Raw genomic sequence first — 20053 nt, forward strand, 5'->3', positions numbered from 1 at the left:
TAGTGATACCAATGGGCTTTGGTTCGATCTCTTTACGGATCGAAAAAGGGAAAGGTACGAAGGTGGTCATGGATTAGTGGATTCTAGTACTATCTATGCATGATTACTCTTCAGATCAAAGATGTACACTTTAAGTACTGATGATCTATAATTACTTGTATGATCCTGGCGGCCTGCATGATCGGCATGCATGCACCTGATGATCATAATTGTTCCAAGTCATGTTTACAGCTTGTGATTTCATGGATAAAGAGATATATACACAGAAGGCTAGATAGTCTATAACTTCAACAAGATCTAATAACAGTTTACATTTTAGGCCTTGAAAGGTTACATATATATATATATATATATATATATATATATATATATATATGAGATGAGATAAAAATTGAATAAAATATTATTAGAATATAATTTTTTAATCTATTATTTTTAGATTTGAAAAAACTACCTGGATTTTTTTTTTTAGTATTTTATTTTAAAATTTGGAAAAGTTATATTTTAAATGAGATGAGATGAGAAGCAGTGACGGACCTACATTGGGCTAGTGGGGGGTCCATGGCCCCCAAAAATTTTAAAATTTCAAAATCCCGCCTAAAGTTTATTTATAATTCTATAAATATAGAGAATGCCCCCCTCCCCAAAAAAATTTATAATTCCCATAAGCTCTCTAGAATTTTCTAAAATTTCAATATACCTAAAAATATTTCTCTTCAATATTTTTCCTATAGTCCAAAAATTTTGTATAATTTTTATATATTATATATTTTCAAGGATGTGGCCTCACTAAGATTAATTTAAACTAAGTTTAGGAGAAATAATAAAATTATTAATATGGATTCCAAAGTTTTTTGGTATACAATATTAGACTTCTTAATATGGAATCCAAAGTCAAAATACAAGAAAAATCATTCCAGGTTAATGATCTATATGAAAAATAGTTGAGAGATTTTATCCTTTAGATTTCATTGAGCTAGAAAACATATATTTAAGGTATTAATTATATCATTATATATTTAATGTGACACGAAAATATCTAAATTTTACATGAAACTTAATAAACTAGATTATACACTAGAATGAAAGATTGCCTTCTAAAATATCACTTGACAGATTCTATGAAAAAAATAAATTCTAAATATTTCATTACAAAATAATAACGAATGAATATTATTCTATGAAGTACTATGATCATCATAAATCTGAAATGTATATTAAGTTGTGTTTTTAGAATGTTATTTTTATGCATATGTAGCAAATTATCAAGATCTAATTTTATATATAGTTATCATGTTTTTTTAATCTCTTTTTTATTTTATATAAATGTGTCACACGATATAAAGTTGATCCCCCACAAAAATATTTCTGGTTCCACCACTGATGAGAAAGTTTGTGAAAACAAACCAGGTTTTATGGAGAGGTTTGAATAGTGAGTTGAGTTAAAATGAGATGAGATGACAGTTGAAAGTTAAATAAAATATTGTTAAAATATAATTTTTGTTTTGAGATTAAAAAAAGTTGAATTGTTTATTCAATTTATTTAAAAATTTATAAAATTTATAATAATTAGATAAGATAAAAAAAAATGAGATGACGAGATAAGAAACGGGAATTTTGGAAGAGGGACACAAATTTAGAAGCCTCGCCCCAGAGTATGGTTTGGAGGTACACTCATGAAATTGAGAAAGCGGATCGAGCAGCTAGCATCGTACAATTAATAAGGTCGATTCTATGTCAATTTAGCCACCTAATGGTGGAGTGTGTAATATTGTCTTTTCGGCCTGGCTCCTTTTTCCATGTCCATGTCCATGTGTAATAAATAGTCACAAGGCAGCAGCTTATATATCTACATCTAATTTATTAATTGAATTAATTATACTTTACCACTTTCAAATTTTCACTCAATGTATAATCGATATTCAAAATTAATAATTATATCAAAGTAAATATTCGAACTTTCAAAACTTCTCAATCCCTCATTCTGTCTATCATCAGCGTTAAATCTAGTAGAAATTCACTGCACGTGCTGCTCATGTACATTACATTCACTGTAAAGATGTAATTTTCATCTAATTTATTATCATTGACTATAGAAAATATAAAATAATATATGCTATCAATTAATAATAAATCATTAATCATTAAATATTTTTTTAATTAATTTATATATAGTTAATGAATATCAAATAATTTTATTGTGTACATAAATTATTCATACTTGTTTGCAATTTAGGTATAAAATAATTTTATACATGGTTAATGATTAATGATTTATTATTAATTGGTAGCATATTTTATTTTATATTTTATATGGTCAATGATAATAAATAAGATAAAAATTATATCTTTGTAGTGAATTTTCGTTAGATTTGACGTTGTTGGTAGACAGAATGTGGGGATTGAGAAGTTTTGAAAGTTCGAAGGTCCGTTATATGTGATGATCGATGTGAAGTACTGTAGAAAAATATTAAACTTACCATAGATTCTCAATACAAAAAATCTGTTTATTTGTGGTCAATTATTTCTTGTGAAAATAACTATTTCCTGTCAAAATGAATTTGTTTTCGTCTCAAATAGTCACTATATATCGTTATAAATAATCTGTAACAGATGTTCAATTTTCTTGTAGTGGATCTATTTGATCATGATAGATATATATCTATCTATATGAGACTAGATGATGTGGTAGTACTACTATTAATAATATTTTATACTACTATATATAAGTACTACTATATATATGTAGTACTTACCATATATACCCCGTACGTCAACCTAAAAATAAAATATAATTTAAAAATCAAAACTTTAAAAAGAAAAAATGGAGTAGCATGCATGCACAGGGGTTTTTCGTCCTATATTAGGGGTTTTTCGTCCTATATTAGTCATGCATATCAGGTATATGCATTGCATTTGGCCGAGCCGTACTACTTTGAGTTGATTCAAGAGATCGATAGATTGAAGTACTCCAGAAATAATGCTGTGGAATGACGTGAATGGCTCAATTGATCATCGATCAGTACTTGCTTGGATGAACATGTTTGAATTGAAATTAACATGCATACTGCTACCTAGCTGTAAGTTCTTCCCCCCAGAAACAGGAAGATGAAGTGATTGATTCTTCAACTTGATCCAACTCCAACGTGGTCGCACCTTCTGATACTGCTTGAGATCATATATGCAATATGCATCACGTACGGTACCGAAGTTGCATGGGTGTTTAATTAGGAGGTATATTATATGGTTGTTTTATATCTTGCCTTCTTTTCCATTCTCAAGATGGATCATGCATGTGCATATCTAAGGAGAGTACGCACTGGTTTAATTAATTGGATAATATATAGTACTGGTAGGATTAATATTGCATATTTAAGCTGAAAGTTAAGTACTTTTAGAAGTTAAGAAGTTAAGTGCTAGCTGTTTAAGAAGATCGTTCTAATTAAGGAGCATATAGAGATCATTACGTTGGTTGTTTTGTACCTTTGGCTTTAGATCCTTATATAATGCTTGTATTTGGATTTTTTTATTATTATATATATCTCTAATTTTGTGTATCAAGGAGGTATTGTTGTTTATTTCATCATTACATAGGTTGAATTTTAACGTTAATTATATATATATATATATATATATATATATATATACACATCTTGGCTCTTGGGGTTGTTATATATAGTCCTTGAGAATAATGATATATAGTTTCATGCATGTAGGGTTCATTGGCAAAAGCCAACATGCCACTTGGTACTTTTTTCGATCCCCACTTGAGCCCTTTGGTCATACACGTACACCACACAAGTTTCAGGGACTTATAATGGACAATATATAATATTCTAGGGCAAGTGCGCCTTTATCAACAAATACGGGCACCCATATTATCATTTATCAGTGTCGTACATGATGAATAGCCCCTTAATTGTTCTCTCTGCACATCAGCAAACTAATAAGAGCCAACCAACCTAAAGCTCTAGTGGAGCCTCTTGTGTCTCGACCACTAGGAAGGTGGAACTGTACTCATGAACACAAGGAATCAAAACAAACGAAAACTATTTTGGAAAATTCATTGCAGAACTACCACTGATCATAAATTTTCTTGCAAATCAAATTGCAATTTATTTACATTTTTGTTTGACAATTTCTCACATGAGTAAATAATCTAGAGGAAAAAGCTATAATCTTGTGTGTTATAAATACGTCTTATATCTGTAGCATGTAAAAGTAAAAAGCAGAGAGGGGGGAGGGGGTTGGGTGTGGTTGAGGAGAAGTAAAAAGCAGAACATGAGAGGCATTTAACTGAGACTGGTGATCTGACACTCTTGACTGGTTTAGCCGTGGTGGGACTTGCTGCGGCTCGCAAAATGCACACACGCCTCACATGAAGGCGTTTTCTGAGCAGCTTAGATTCAACATTCTCGCATGAAGCTTGTACTAAATTAAAATTTTCTTTCTTTTTTTGAGGCCAAGAAGAGAGGAGCAGTTTATTTGTCCTAAATGGGCAAAATGAACGTGGAAAACAGTACTAGACCTGCCCTTGGATTTCTTGATCAGTAGATCTAGTTACAGATTCGACTCCCCAAAAATAAAAAAGCGAAACTGAGAGATCACTGAGGGAGAGTACTATTCCATTTAACTTCTCACGTGGAGTGTTCGATTCTGAGGTCGACTCTCATGGTACGTAGCTATCTTGATTTCGATAGTTTTTACTTTCTAAGAGAGTAAGAGAGGTCGATCGATCTAGATCAAAGCTACATCATCTGCAATATTTAAGCTGCATGCACGCTTCTTTTCTGGCACACCATGCAGTACTATAACTTCACGCCAAACGTACTCATGAAAGATTAATTATATATATGTACGTATGACTTAAATTAAATGCAAGATATTTGATTTTATAGATCACGACATTTTTAAGTACTGTTATGATCTGTTCTTTATTATCTTTGATGATAGAATAGTTTGCCCAATAGAGAAGTTAGAGATCAATTTTCAATTATTTATAGTGGTTCTTGTTTTTAAGATTAATAATGCATGCAGTACCCCTTTCATGATCTTATTGCTTTAGATTCTAGATCAAATATTCTTGTTTCGATACACACACATATAGTCCCCTTTTAAAATTCATTGGGCTGCCGTGGATTGTTTTACTCAGTTTCTGGGTGTTGGGAGAAGTGTTTTGCCCATGTTAAGTGACTTGATTTCTCCTGTGATCATTGAAAATGAGAATTTGGCAGTTTGTAGAGCCCCTTCTCTTGAGAACATTAAGGAAGCTACTTTTAGTATTCCCATTGATAGTAGTCCTGGTCCGGATGGTTTTGATTCTAGTTTCTTTAGAGTTAGTTAGGATCTGGTTAAAGATGATTTATTGGAAGCCATTTGTGATTTTTTCCAACACTACTCGTGTGGTGCCCTCAACCTCCACGTGTTATTTTTGTAGAGTTCTTGACACCGGGATGATGATCACACGGATCATGCACCCTAACGACTAGTGTTCAGAGTATGTACAACATGCAATAAGTGTACAATATAATATTTGCAGCGGAGAAATAAAAAAGTATTTCTTTATTAAGTAACAAAATTGTTCAAAAACAATAAAATATCTTTACAAGATTTATACAGTCATCTGACAGATAATTTAAAGAAAATGAATAACATAAGGGAAACAAATCCCATAACGCTAATCAACATATCAACAAGTCATGCCTCTGGTGGAGCCGGTCCCTCGGGCTCTGCGTCAGAATCTACAGTACCATAAGACGGAACCGTAGGGTAATACACCACAATGAGATTATGACATCTCAGCAAGTATTAACCAAAACAACATCCAAAAGATTTAAAACATATTAATACAATCACACGTCCACATTCGGTCAAATATGAAGGAAACAAATCCACTTTTCCTTTTTTCCCAAAATTACACTTTTAATCACTCACGCCAAAAATCTCATTTGGCCCAATCATATCTATTATTTTATCATGCATGCACCAAGGTCTCCCCTATGAACTGTCCGCACACCCTGGCTCTCATCGTCACACCACGAGTAACGTCCGTGCATGAGACTTCGTAACGAGCGATACCCAGTTCCGCGCCCAGCGCGTATATGGCCAAGCATCCTCTAACCTCGCCAGCCAAAAGGTCACGGAATCGGTTCGAGAGCGTTACCATCTCGTCCATTCCCGTCGTCGCCTTGCGACAACTTAGGGGACGTTACGTCCTTCTGTTACGCTCCCGAGTGACTAGAGGAGCTCCACCAAGATAATGCCCCATCTCGACTTGGGGTCGTGATACACACGCACCCACATAATCAGTCTCAATTCCAAACAGACAACGTGACTTCATAGCATAATTTATTAAAGAGGATAGATATGCATTACAACAGCAAATATTGGATGACATCGTAAATAACTCATTTACATAAAATCCTAACAATCGCAAATGTACAGTTTCACAATCAACTACACGCGTAATCCCATCCTCCAATCTGTCCCAAGGCCCAACACCAACCTCAACTGCAATTAAAACCCAACACTTCAACGGCTCAAGGCTCAATTCCAACAAATCATCAGTTTATAAATAAATACCAAAAATACTATTTTAAAACTCATGGATTTGCGTTGGAAAATTACATACAAGAATATGAGAATTTTCTGGAAGATTGCGCGAATGGAGGTGTTGCCAAAAGTGGCAACACAATGGTGGCACACGGCGGAGCTCATGGCGGCGCAATGCCAAAAAGGGCTCTCAACTCCGCATGGCGTTGGCAGCAGCTGTGTAGAAGAAGGAATTTGAAGGAAGACGAAGAAGGTAGAAGAAAGGAGAAGAAAAGAAGAAGAAGTGGAGGAAAAGAGAGGGACGGCGCATGGAGCTAAGGGTTTCTTCAAAATGGCACCGTTCCAACAAGAGAGGGGCTGGGTTACAAAATCACATGGGTTGGGCCAACAGTACACACGGATTGGGCCTTCAACAACACATGGGCTGGGTTTCTAATTCACACACCCACGACCCACAACGAGCCCAAAAATAAATTACAAAGTAACTTACTACACACAAGCCCAGAAATAAATTACAAAGTAAAATAATAAAAATAACATTAATAAAATAACACATTTAAATAAAATAAAAGGAATTACAACGCATGAAAATTTAAGGATCTCACAACTCTCGTCCTAGGTTTTACACTGCTTCTTTTATTGTCTTGATTCCAAAGGTGGAGAATCCTAATGGTTTTGATAAATTTAGACCCATCAACCTCTGCACAATGATCTATAAGATTTGTGCTAAAATTATTGTGGATCACATGACGAATTTTCTGGCTAAGATGATTTCCCAGGAATAAAGAGTTTTTATTCCCGGCAGTAGTATTTTTGAGAATATTAGTATTACCCAGGAGATGGTCTATTCGATCCATAAAACTTCTAATGGAGGCAATGTGGTTGTCAAACTTGATATGCCTAAGGCTTATGACAGAGTTGATTGGAATTTTTTATTACATGTCTTGGTTGCTTTTGGTTTCTCCCCTTTGTGTCCATAACCTAATTAAGACGTGTATTTCTACACCTTCGTATTCTATTTTGATAAATGGTACTTCATTGAGATTTTTTAAAGGGGAATGTGGTCTGCGGTAGGGTGACCTGTTTTCGCCTATTTATTCATTATCATGCAAGATGTGCTCTCTCGTCTTTTTAAGAATTATTTTGAGAATGGCACTATTGGTTAGGGTTGAAAACCAACTACCTTAGTTCAGTTTTGTGCAAAAATCGAAACCGACCAAGCACCTCTTTTTGGGGAAGAAAACTAGTTGAAACTAACCGTGTAAAGGGGTAAAACATGCCAGACCAGTTGCATGCCGGTTCACGGTCGGTTTATCGGTTTGCCGCAGACTCTGCTAGCATGAGAAGATAAACATCTAATTGTGAAGTGACTTCACTTTCAAGTGAGAACAAAATTACAAAAACTGAAAATCATACCTAAAAAAAAAACACCGTCATGCAGCAGACTCCATGGGCCATGAAGGTTTATTTTGAGAAGCGGTGGACTCCGTGAGGGGACGAAATTGGAGTGGGATTATAAACACCGAAGTTGCGCCGTTTGTCGAAGGCTGGAACTAGAGGTGGAGGCCGGAGAGGGAAAGCTGGAGGTGAAGGGCTGGAGAGTGGAGGCTGCGAAGTGTGAACTGTGAAGTGAATGGAGTCGAGAAGAAGAAGAGGGAAGCACAATGTGTTTAAACCTTAGGATGAAACGGCACCGCTTGGCCTAAGCCAAAGGGTGCCGTTTCATTTAGTTTTTTTTTTTAAACTACAAACCCTAAACGACGTTGTTTCAACCATTTAAATGAAACAACGTCGTTTTAGATAGTTATAATTTTTAAAAAATATAAAAGTATGGGGTTGGCTGGTTCATTGGTTTAACACAGGGTCAAACTGCTACAGAACCGACCCACGTCGATTTTGAAAAAATTGTACCGCCGGCCTACTGGTTCCCTGCCGATTTCGACCGGTTCCAAGCTCTGGCGGACAGTCTGAGTCGGTCCTTGTCGGTTTTCCAATTTCTTGTACAGCCCTACTATTGGTCAGTTTACTCAAGAAAGAGGCACCCCGCTTATCTCCATCTTATATATGTGGATGATATTTTTATTTTTGCTAATGGTGAGAAAAGATCTATGAGAAAGTTGATGTAAGTTTTAACTCTTTATGAAACTTGGATGGGTCAAATTCTTAGTAAAGATAAGAGTGTTATTTACTTTTCCAAAAAGGTTCCTCTTCATAAGAAGTCTTCTCTTCTTCGCACTACTGGGTTCATTGAATGGTCATTTCCTTTTAAGTATTTGGGTGTTCCTATTGTGCATGAGAGGTTCAGAGTTAGTGATTTTGATTAGTTGCTTGGTAAAATTAATAAGAAGATTGCGGGTTGGAAGATGAAGATGTTTTCTACTGGTGGTCGGACGATTCTTCTTCAACATGTGATGTCGAGTATGGCCACTCATCTCCTAGCTGTTTCACGGGTTCCTCACACTGTAATCTTGTCTTTGAATAAACTTTTGAGTTCCTTCTTTTGGGGTGATTCTGATAGGAAATGAAAAAGGAAATTAATTGCTTGGAAAAATATTTGTAGGCCTATAAAGGAGGGTGGGTTGAGTATTGGTCATTTTGAAGAAACCCAACGAGCTTTACATTCAAAACTTACCTAGCATCTTATTAAAGGTCAGTCTTTATGGGCAGATTTCTTTAGAGGCAAGTATAATCAGGTCAATCATTTATCCCTTTTAGAGTCTAATAAGGGTACTTGGTTTTGAAAATCAATTGTCCAGTGTATTCCTGATGTTTTATCTAATTCCAAGTGGATTGTTAGAGATGGTAATATTTCTTTCTGGTATGATAATTGGGACAACAGTGGCCCTCTAAGTGCTAACTACCCTGTGATTGAGCATTCTTTATTAAAAATTAAAGATTGTCGTATTGGTAATGGTTGAGATTTCTCCTTATTGGAAAGGCTTGTGGGACATCAGAAAGCTTCTAACTTGTGTCATTTATTGGCTAGGAGAAAAGATTAGGGGATGTGCTAATTTGGTTGAAGGATAATGATGGTAATTTTTCTACGAAAAGTGCTTGGGATTATATCCGGGTTAGGGCTTCCCCTTTACCTTGGGCTCAGTGGATTTGGCACACCAACCTTCTTAAGAAAAATTTCTATTATGATGTGAAGGCTATTCATAATTACTTGAGTGTTGATGAGAAGATTAGAACTGTAGGTATCCCGATGGTTTCTAAATATAATTGTTGTTCTGTGGGTCATTCTGAGAATTTGAATCATGTGCTATATAATGGTGAGTTTGCTAGGAAAATTTGGCATATGGCTGCTATTAATTTAGGTGTGCACATGGGCCTTTTTCATACTTGGAATGAGCAAATTAATTTTTGGTTTCACCATGCGGGTAAATCTTCTCAGCTTTGTATTATTTTTTGTCTTCTCCCTTCTATTGTTTCTTGGAAGCTTTGGGACTGGAGATGCAAAGTTCGGTATGAAGATAAGGTTGATACGGCTAATTCGGTATGGATTATTAAATTTTGGATTTGTCAGATTTTGCAACTGATCATGAAAGTTACTCGGATTTCTAATCAGGATTTTGCTATTTTAAATAGATTGGATATTCTGATTTTATTACTTAAGCCAAAACAAGTTCAAATGGTGAGATGGTTGAGACTTGGACAAGATTGAGTGAAGCTTAACATGGATGATAGTAGTTTGGGTAATCTTGGGCCGGTTGGTGTTGGAGGCATTATTCGTGATAATTGTGGTAGGCTTCATATGGTTTATTCTGTTCATTTAGGTCAATGCTCTAATAATTTTGCTGAAATGAGAAGTCTGTTGGAGGAGGTTTGGAGGTGCTATTAGATGGATTTTTCTAGGGTTGAGATTGAGACGGGCTCTCAAATTCTTGTTAACTGGATTATTAAAGGTGATTGTAATATTTGGTACCTGGAAGATTATTGGGACGATTTATTTAATTATTTCGCTTGCATGGAGTATTGTGTAAGCAATGTTTATAATGAAGGCAATGTTGTAGCTGATTTTCTTGCCAAGAGGGGCGCTGAAGTTTTAAATATGGATTGGTGTGCTGATAGTAATACTCTACCTAACCAGTTACGAGGTCTTCTTAGAATGGACAGAATTGGTCTTCCTTATCTGTGCATCTCTTAAGTTGTCCCAGGTATGTTTTTTGGCTTTTTCTGGTTTGATATTTTTACTTGCATTGGGCTTTTTGGTTCTCTTTTTCTTGTAGGTTCTTGTTCTTGTGTTATTTCTGGTTTTGGTCTTTGTGTTCTGAACATTATGGGAATATTGTATTTTGGTCGGAGTTGTTATGTTTTTTTGATACCTGGGTTTGTTTTATTTTTCTTAATTGTATCACCTAGGATCCGATTGTAACTACGGTTTTCCTTTGCCACAAGTTAGGGCTATCAACAAAATTGGGGTATTGTCTTCTTCCTAAAATATATGATACTGTCTTAGGAATTGAAAAAAAAAATCATGAGCATATAATTATTACTTAATTAACAATATATTGGCACCAACTTTAGAGCTATTTAATTACTCGTAGTACGTATTATTATAAGCTGTCTAAACGAAAATACTTATAATATGATACATGCATGGAGCTTGCAGGGATCGATCGATGAAGACGTTAATCCAAACTTGAACACATGCATGGAATGGAGATGTCCCTAGCCAGGTTTAACTTTCTAGAGTACTGGTTATGACTGATCCATGCATGCATATGATCATGATGCAACCAGGCCCATTATTCTGGTGCATGTACATCCAAAATACCAACACATGCTCAAAATTGTCCCAAATCAAGAAAAAAATAATAATTGCTTCTTATTGTACTTGCGCTGATCTCGCATCTCAAGATAGTCCAACGCCATCAACGTGCAATTTGACAATTCAGCATCATCTTACTGAGATCCTCCTGCATCAATATTGAAAGTCCTAAAAAGAGGGACCCAATGTAGAAAAGAGAATGGCCATTAATTCTCGAGTTTTGCTACTCATCATCTCATACACCACACTTATTTTTATTTTTATTATTTTCTTAGTTTTATTTTTCCTAAACTAATTGACTTTTTATACTCATCATCTATACACCACACATTTATTAAGAGAAAAAAATAAATAAATAAATTATGTGGTGAGTGGTGTGAGGATGATCATGAATATAATTTTTCTTAGTTCTCTAGTTCAAATCTATCTAAGCTAAAGTACATTGGGTCTTGGACTTCAGGCTCATAACTTTTTTCCTTTTAAATTTGGTTGGAGGTTTGGCTCTATACCACGAGAACTAAATATTCCTCACTATCAAGTTAAATGTATATTCACGATCGAGGCATAATAATATAAATAAATAAATAAATAGATAAGCATTTTCTTAATTACAAAACTTTATCCGTGAACACACCTTAATTAAACTATGAGACATTTACTTTCTTCTGTATTTATCTTCAGGTTTAACTTTTATCTACCATGAATATTAAAAAATTAAACCGTTAATTTTCTTCACAAATTTCATTATGCATCTTGAATTCTAAACATGTAAAATCTCCTCTAGTATAAGATTTTCCTAGACCAGTTCGATAACCTCAGATTGATAGAAACCTTGTCGATCGATCATCAGTTCAATGAAATTACAACATCTTTCTACATTTGAGACATTAATTATTTGTTAATATTTATTTTGATCATGAACCCCATCTATATAATATCCATGATCAACGTATCAATATGTTAGAATCGATTCATCAAAACATTAAATACCCAACCCACATAGAAGTGTGACAAGAATAAGATAAAGAAAGGGAATGAATATTACAAAAAATAATTATAATTTTTTTACAATCATTTATATAATATGTTTTAATTTTATAATAATTTTATAAAATAATGTTATTTAATACTCCTTATTTAATAATGTAAGATGTGAAATTGAAAGAATGACAAAAATATTTAATTAAAGAAAAATTTTAAGCAACTGGTTTTAATTTTTACACCACACATGATTGGTTTAATTTTGTCATGTTATGGTTCAACTAATCCAGAATACTAACAGAATCGCAAGACTAATCACTTTTCTCCCACACGTCTCTCATCCCTCCGATCCTATCCCATCTCGGCTTCAATGAGCTTGCCATTGACGATTGACGCACCCTCTCTTTCCTCCAAGCGAAAAGGAAGAACGACAATTAGGGTTTGAGGAGAAAGAAAAACGTTATGGTTAGGTGATCGATTTCGACTGGTTTGAGAGTTGTTAAACCCGAGTTGTTGCTTAACCCGATCAACCCAATTTTGTTAAGGCGGGACCCAACCGAGTCTTTCGGTTAGATCAAACTTAGGGCCCTTTGCATAGGCCTAACCCCAGTCCCTACACTATCTTTGCTCTTTGCGATTTCTACATCTCTTGCTTCATCCCCAGCCACCTCCAAGAAAACATTGTTCTTGGCCTCATCGTTGATTATCTCCGAAAGCTTTGCTTTCAATACTAGGATTGAGACAAAGCAAGGTTGGCGGTTGCTACAAAATGAGAATTCCCTGTTACATAGAATTTTTAAGGCTAAATACTACCCAAATTGTTCTTTTTTCCAAGCCTCTTTAGGCCCAACCCTTCCTATGCGTGGAGGGGTATTTTTGAGGCTAGGTGATGGCTGTTGGAAGGTTGCAGATGGTGGGTTGGTAGTGGGGAAGCAGTGAAGATTTGGAAGGTTCCTTAGTTACCTGGTCCTAAAATTTTACATCCTGAGTTAGATAGCAGACATGGGTCTTATGTTGATGAAGAGCAAACAGTTAACAACCTCATTGATTATACTAGTAGATCTTGGAATGCACTGGCGGTTAGAGCTCTCTTTAATCCAAACACAGCTGAGGAGATTTTCAAAGTCCGTTTGGGTTCAACTCCGATTTTGGATAGATGGATATGGGATAAGGAAGCGAGTGGGAAGTTTTCTGTCAAGAGTGTGTATAAGCTTATCCAAAATCTGTTAGCTGGTTGTAGGGGTGAATCATCTCTACAGATTCAAGACATAAGTTTATGGAGGAAGAAATGGCATATGAAAGTTCCAAGGAAGATTAAAAGTTTCGCATGGAAGGCCTGCCAGGATATATTACCAACCCCTTCTAATCTCAGGCGGAAAAAAGGTTGATGTGGAGTCTGTTTGTGGTTTTTGCCATGCTCATGAGGAAGATATTAATCATGCTTTACTCACTTGCTCTACCATTTCTAACCTATGGCAACATTTTTTTCCATTGTTACAACAGTTTCCACAATTTTTAAGCTTTATTGATATGGTGAGAAGGGTTGACAGGCAGGGTAATGAAGTTGCCTTAATTGAGTTTTTTATTTTGTGCTGGAGTTTATGGTACAGGAGAACTCTTTGGCAGATGGAGGCAAAATTGATACAACCAGTCCACGCAGCTAACAATGCTTTATCCCTGTGCAAAATCTTTAATGAGGTGCGAATTTCAATAGCCCGGGAGATGCGCACGATTTCTAAATGGCAAGCCCCAACAGATGGTTTTCTCAAGCTGAATGTAGATGGTGCAATGTTTGCTGATCTGAGGAGAGTCGGAGTTGGGATTGTTTTAAGAGATATGCGTGGAGAAATTGTGATGGCAGCTAGTAAAAATGAAGAGGATGTTGATGGGGCAGCAACTATAGAGTCCATTGCTGTGTTGAGAGGCCTACAATTATGCCTTCCACTTGGTATTCCTAAAGTAATCCTTGAATGTGATTGTCTAACTGTGGTACAGGAATTGCAATCAACAAAGGAATCGTGGGCTGGTGCTGGTAATTTGATTAATGATGCTAAGCTGCTAATAGGGCGTTTCCAGGAAGTTCATGTCCAACATGTTAGTCGCATTGGGAATGGAGTTGCTCATTCTATAGCTAGATATGCTTGGAACATTGTTGATATTAATGTTTGGTGGGAGCAGATCCCTTCTTTTATTAGTCATGCACTTTGGTTTGATACCAATTGATGTAATGTTGCTATTTCAATGAAGTTTCTTTTCATAAAAAAAAAAAAAAAAAATACTAGGATTGAGACGCTGAGACTTGGCCAATGCATCACCATAACCTTCGAAATGTACTCGAAGAACAGTTTCTACACAATGTTTGTTTCTCTCAGCCTTATTTGGTTGCTAAGAAAAACTGAGAGAAATAGTGTATTACATGATTTCTTATTTAGCTGCTTAGAAATTAGGAAAAAAAATTAAATACTGCTATTAGTTTTTTTTTTCATTTTCTCAACAGTATCATGTAAAGTTCAATGTTTGTGAAAAGCTTGATGAAGATTGAATATGGATAGAATCTTTGTTGCTCACAAAATAATTGTATATTCACACACAAATTGATATATGGGTAAGTATAGAATAAATACATATTTTACAGGTTCTATTCTAAGTAAGAAGAGTAAAATTGTAGCTGAAGTTTCTGTAGGTTACAAAAGCAAACAGAGTCATAAATCCTTTGTGATTTTCTAACTATTACAGCCATGATTCATGCCTGATACTCAGCTTGATTTAAGGAATCATCCTTTATACTCCCCGCAAGATGGAGCTGTCATCGGCCAGTCCAATCTTGTTTCGAATGATCTCCGTACGTTGGGGTGACAGTAGTTTTGTTAAGAGATCCACAAGATGATCTTGTGTGTTAACATGATGAACATTAAGTGTACACTTTTACACTATGTCACAGACAAAATGTAGATCAATCTAAATGTGCTTCATCCGAGAATGTTGAACTAGATTGAAACTTAAATGTGTTGCTCCTAGATTATCACATAACAATTTTGGTGAAGATGAGATTTGAAAACTGAGTTCAGTAAAGAGTGTTAGGAGCCATAATGTTTCTTAAGCAGCATTTGCAAGGGCTCTATATTCTGCTTCAACTGATGATCGAGCAACATCCATTTATTTTTTTGAACTCCAAGATATGGGATTGGAATCAAGAAAACTTATGTAGGCAGAAGTGGATGTAAAATTATCGAAGTTGCCAACCCAATCGGCATTAGAGTACTTGGTGAGATTTGAAGTGGAGCTTTGACGGATGTGAATGCCATGGAAAATGGTCTGCTTCAAGTAGCGAAGTAGTCGCTTTGTAGCTGTCCAATGAGTAACTGTTGGTTTATGCATAAACTATGATAGTTTATTTACTGCAAAGGAAATATTCGGACATGTGAGTAACAAGTATTGAAGAGCACCAATGATACGTCAAAACTCTGTGCTATCAACAGAGGATGTACCATCAATTAGCTTGAGAGTAGTGCTTGTGGACAACAGAGTTGAAACATCTTTCGCACCAGTCATGCTGGTTTTGGACAATAAATCTCAAATATATTTGTGTTGGGACAAGAAAAGACCTAATGTAGTGGAAATAACCTCCATGCCCGAGAAAAAATGTAGTTGGCCCATGTCCTTTAGAGAAATCGAGCTCCAAGTTGTTCAATGATTGAACAAACAAAATTAGAATCACTTCCTGTGATAACCATATCATCCACATAAACCAAGAAATAGCAAATAACAGATCTGGTTTTATATATAAACAAGGAAGAATATGCTTTGGAATTCTTATAACCAAGATCCATGATGGTGGTTTTTAGAGCCGAATACCATGCTTTAGGGGCTTGCTTGAGACCATAGATTACCTTGCGTAACCTGCAAACATGGTTAGGTTTTATTACATCTTTGAACCCCGAAGGTTGAACCATATACACATCCTCAGTCAATTCACCATGCAAAAGTACGTTGTTGAAATTAAGGACCACCCCTGCATCACAATAATTGCCAAAATAGTCTGAATAGTAGCCTATTTCACAACAGGACTGAATGTTTCCTTGTAGTCCAAGCCTGGACATTGGTTGTAGCCTTTGGCAACATGTCTCGCTTTGAAGCAATTAATCAACCCATCAGCCTTCCTCTTAACCCGAAACACCCATTTGCAACCCACTGGAGTGCAGTGTTTAGGTGGAGAAACCAATTCCCATGTGCCATGTTGCATTAGAGTAGTGAGCTCATCAGACATTGCCTGTCTCTAGTGAGGTTCACAGAGTACTTGGCTCATACAACTATGTTCAATAGTAGGTGGGATTGGGTGTTTTGTGATTAAATGAAATTGTTTGGGTTTGTAAATTTGGTTCATTGACCTGGTAGTCTTGGAATAGGTTCTTTGTGGTTAAGACACATTCAAATCAATGGACACAGAGAGTGATTCGTGAGGCAAGTTGGTGACTTGTGTAAGAGGAGCCGTGTGTGTGGATGGTGAGGAGGCCTCGCCGTGGTGCGATGAAGTTGGGTCAGTGCATGAGGGATTAGACTATAGATTTCAGAAAAGTACAGGAGGAGAGATCAGAGGAGTTACCGGGGGTGATGTAGAAGTAGTGGCACGATTCGAAATCATTAGTGTTGGTCGCGGTGGAGACGACACAAGGATGGGTGGAGCAGCCATCGGGGTCAATGAGGACATTGTTGCAAGCATTTGTGGCTGAAATGGGTTTTGTGTTTCATAAAAAATGACGTGTCGAGATATGTAAGTCTTGTTAGTGGTGAGGTCAATACACTTGTAGGCATTTTGTGTTTGCGAGTAGCCTACAAATAGATACGGGGTGGCTTTGGGTTGAAGTTTATGGGTGTTGTAAGACCTAGTGAGAGGGAAATAGAGACATCCAAATTTTTTTAATTTGAGATAATTTTGTGGTTGTTTAATAAGGTAAGCAGCTGTTGAGAAAGCATGAGGCTAATAAGATAATAGTAAGGAAGCATCATGTAAAAGAGTGAGGCCCGTTTCCACTAAGTGACGATGACGACGCTCGGAGACACCATTTTGTTGTGGTGTATGAGGTGATGTGGTGTAGTGGCTAATTCCATGAATAGAAAGATATTGTTTAAGAGCAATAATTTCACCACCATTATCCGAGTAAAGACTTTTGATTTTAGTTTGAAATTTGGTTTCAACAAGATGTTTAAATTGAGAAAATATGCTGCTTATACCAGATTTTGTTGCCATGGGATAGAACCAAATATATTTGGTAAAGTGATCAACCAAAATCAAATAATACCGTGAGCCTTCAAGACCAACAATGTTAGAGGGGCCGCAAACATCAATGTAAATAAAATTAAGTGGTGCATGACTTTGAAGACTATTTTGACGAAATGGTTGTTTATGCGCTTTATTGACTGAACACGATGTACAAAGATGAGACACTTGCTCTTTTATTATTGGAAGAGAAAAGTAATTAACAAGATGAAGAACAATTTTTTGAGATGGATGTCCAAGACGCTTGTGCCACCTATTGATCGAGGTTCGTTCATCCACATTTGCAACCATTTTTGAAGAAGAGGACACCAGTGAGTCCGGAAGCGTGTAAAGACTATTTTCACATGCACCTTTGAGTAGAACCACCCCCGTGATCTGATCTTTAACAAGAAAAAATGAGGATGAAATTTAACAAAAACGTTATTTTGTGTAGTAAAATGATGAACAAAAATAAGATTTTTACGTATGCTTGGAACACAAAGGGTATGATTTAAATGAAATGAAATGTATGTGTGGGTGAATGAAATACCAATGAACCAATACGTGATCCGTCACCAATGGCAACCTTATATGTACCATCATATTCAGAATGGACAGATAAATTAGCAAGATCACCAATAATATTGTGAGATGCTCCAGAGTCAATAAACCATTTAGTGTCCTTGGCTTGCGAGGTGGAAGCACAGGTAACAGTTGCCTCAGAAAAATTCAACCAAGGACAGTATTTTGCAATATGGCTCAATTGATCACAAATTTGACACTTGCTGATATCGGCGCTGACCTATGGGCTTAGTTGATTTTCTGTTATCCCGTGAGCCACCAGAGTTACGAGATTGGGTCAAAGACCCATCAGATTTAGATTGGCCACAATGTCGATAGGGGTTATTTGGCTTGCAGAAACCCTTAGAATCATTGCTTCCTGTCGAAGAGTTTAGGGATGGTCGACGATTTGAAGAATTAGCAGTAGCAACTAGCTGTTGCATGGTGGCTTCAAGGTGGTGCAAATATCCTTCATGGCCTACAAGAAGATCGTGGAGCTCCTTAAAGGTTAATGGTCGTTCCCTTGCTCAAATTGGTGCTGCGATTTCTCGAAAATCAGGTCACAGACCATAGAGAATATAAAGAGTAAGATCATCATCAGAAATGGGATGATCAATGAGTGCAATTTCATCTGCAAGGGCCTTGATAGTGTGCATATAATCTTGAATAATCTGGTTTCCCCCTTGATCAAGGTGAGCTCCTCTTGAGTTGCATTGCATGAGTCTGGAATTTGCTTGCATGCATGGTATTTAATTTTTGCCAAGCCTCTTAGGATGTTTTAGCAACAGAGATGAAGGAGGTTATGGTGGTTGTAGTGAAAGCCAAAATGACACTTAGAATCAATTTGTTCTGCCTTCCCCAGTGGGTTTTTTGAAGGGTAGAGATGGAGAATCCATCGTTGGTTGGACATGGGTTGTCGCCAGTAACATAATCAAGAAGATTATAGCCAATGAGTATGGCTTCAAGCTGGGCACGACATTGAGAAAAAGTTGAGAGTGTGAGTTTTTCATTGATTTGGGCAACAATGTTTAGGGCAATAAGGGGAGTATCAGTTGGAGGTGATGGGCTTGTAATAGGTGTATGTGTGTTTTCTGGATTGGGATCGAGTTCTTGTTGGAGTGTGGCTCTCCTAATACCATGATGAAAATTGAATATGGACAAAATCTTTGTTGCTCGCAAAACAATTGTATATTCACATAGAAATTAATACACTGATAAGTATAGAATAAATACATGTTTTACAGGTTCTATTACAAGTAAGAAGACTAAAATTGTGGCTGAAATTTCTTTCGGTTACAGAGTCAAACAGAGTCATAAATCCTTTGTGATTTTCTAACTATTACAGTCATGATTCATGCCTAATACTCAACTTGATTCAAGGAATCATCCTTTATAAAGCTCAATTGTTTCTAGACTTTTGTTTGGTTGATAAGAAAAATTGAGAGAGTGTACTACACGGTTTCTCGTGCACCAGTGGGGACCAGATTGAGAGAGATGATTTTCCCATGCGTTTTGCATTAAAAAAAAAAAAAGAGAAGAAGAAAAAGCCACGCTGACAAATCTAGTATATACTTGCTCTTAATTAAGGACAAGCTTGACCTGTGAGATGAGATGCGAATTTTGTAAATAGTAAGAAGATAGTTTGTGAATAGTAGTGAGATATTTAAATTAATGTTTAATGGGATTTTGGAAAAGAGAGTGAAAAGATTGAATAAAAAATATTATAAAATTAAAATATTGTTAAAATATAGCTTTTTAATATTATTTTTGTTTGGTGATTTGAAAAAGTTGAATTGTTTTTTACTTTTTTTTGTTGAAAAGTTTGAAAAAGTTGTAATGATTAGTTTGAAAATATTTGTGTTTGAGTGATGTTTAGGAAAGAGATGAGAATTTTGAAATAGAAACTTATTCCAAACAAGCCATCCTTCCTA

The sequence above is a fragment of the Juglans microcarpa x Juglans regia genome, chromosome 2D (assembly GCF_004785595.1).
Source record: "Juglans microcarpa x Juglans regia isolate MS1-56 chromosome 2D, Jm3101_v1.0, whole genome shotgun sequence".
Taxonomy (NCBI): domain Eukaryota; kingdom Viridiplantae; phylum Streptophyta; class Magnoliopsida; order Fagales; family Juglandaceae; genus Juglans; species Juglans microcarpa x Juglans regia.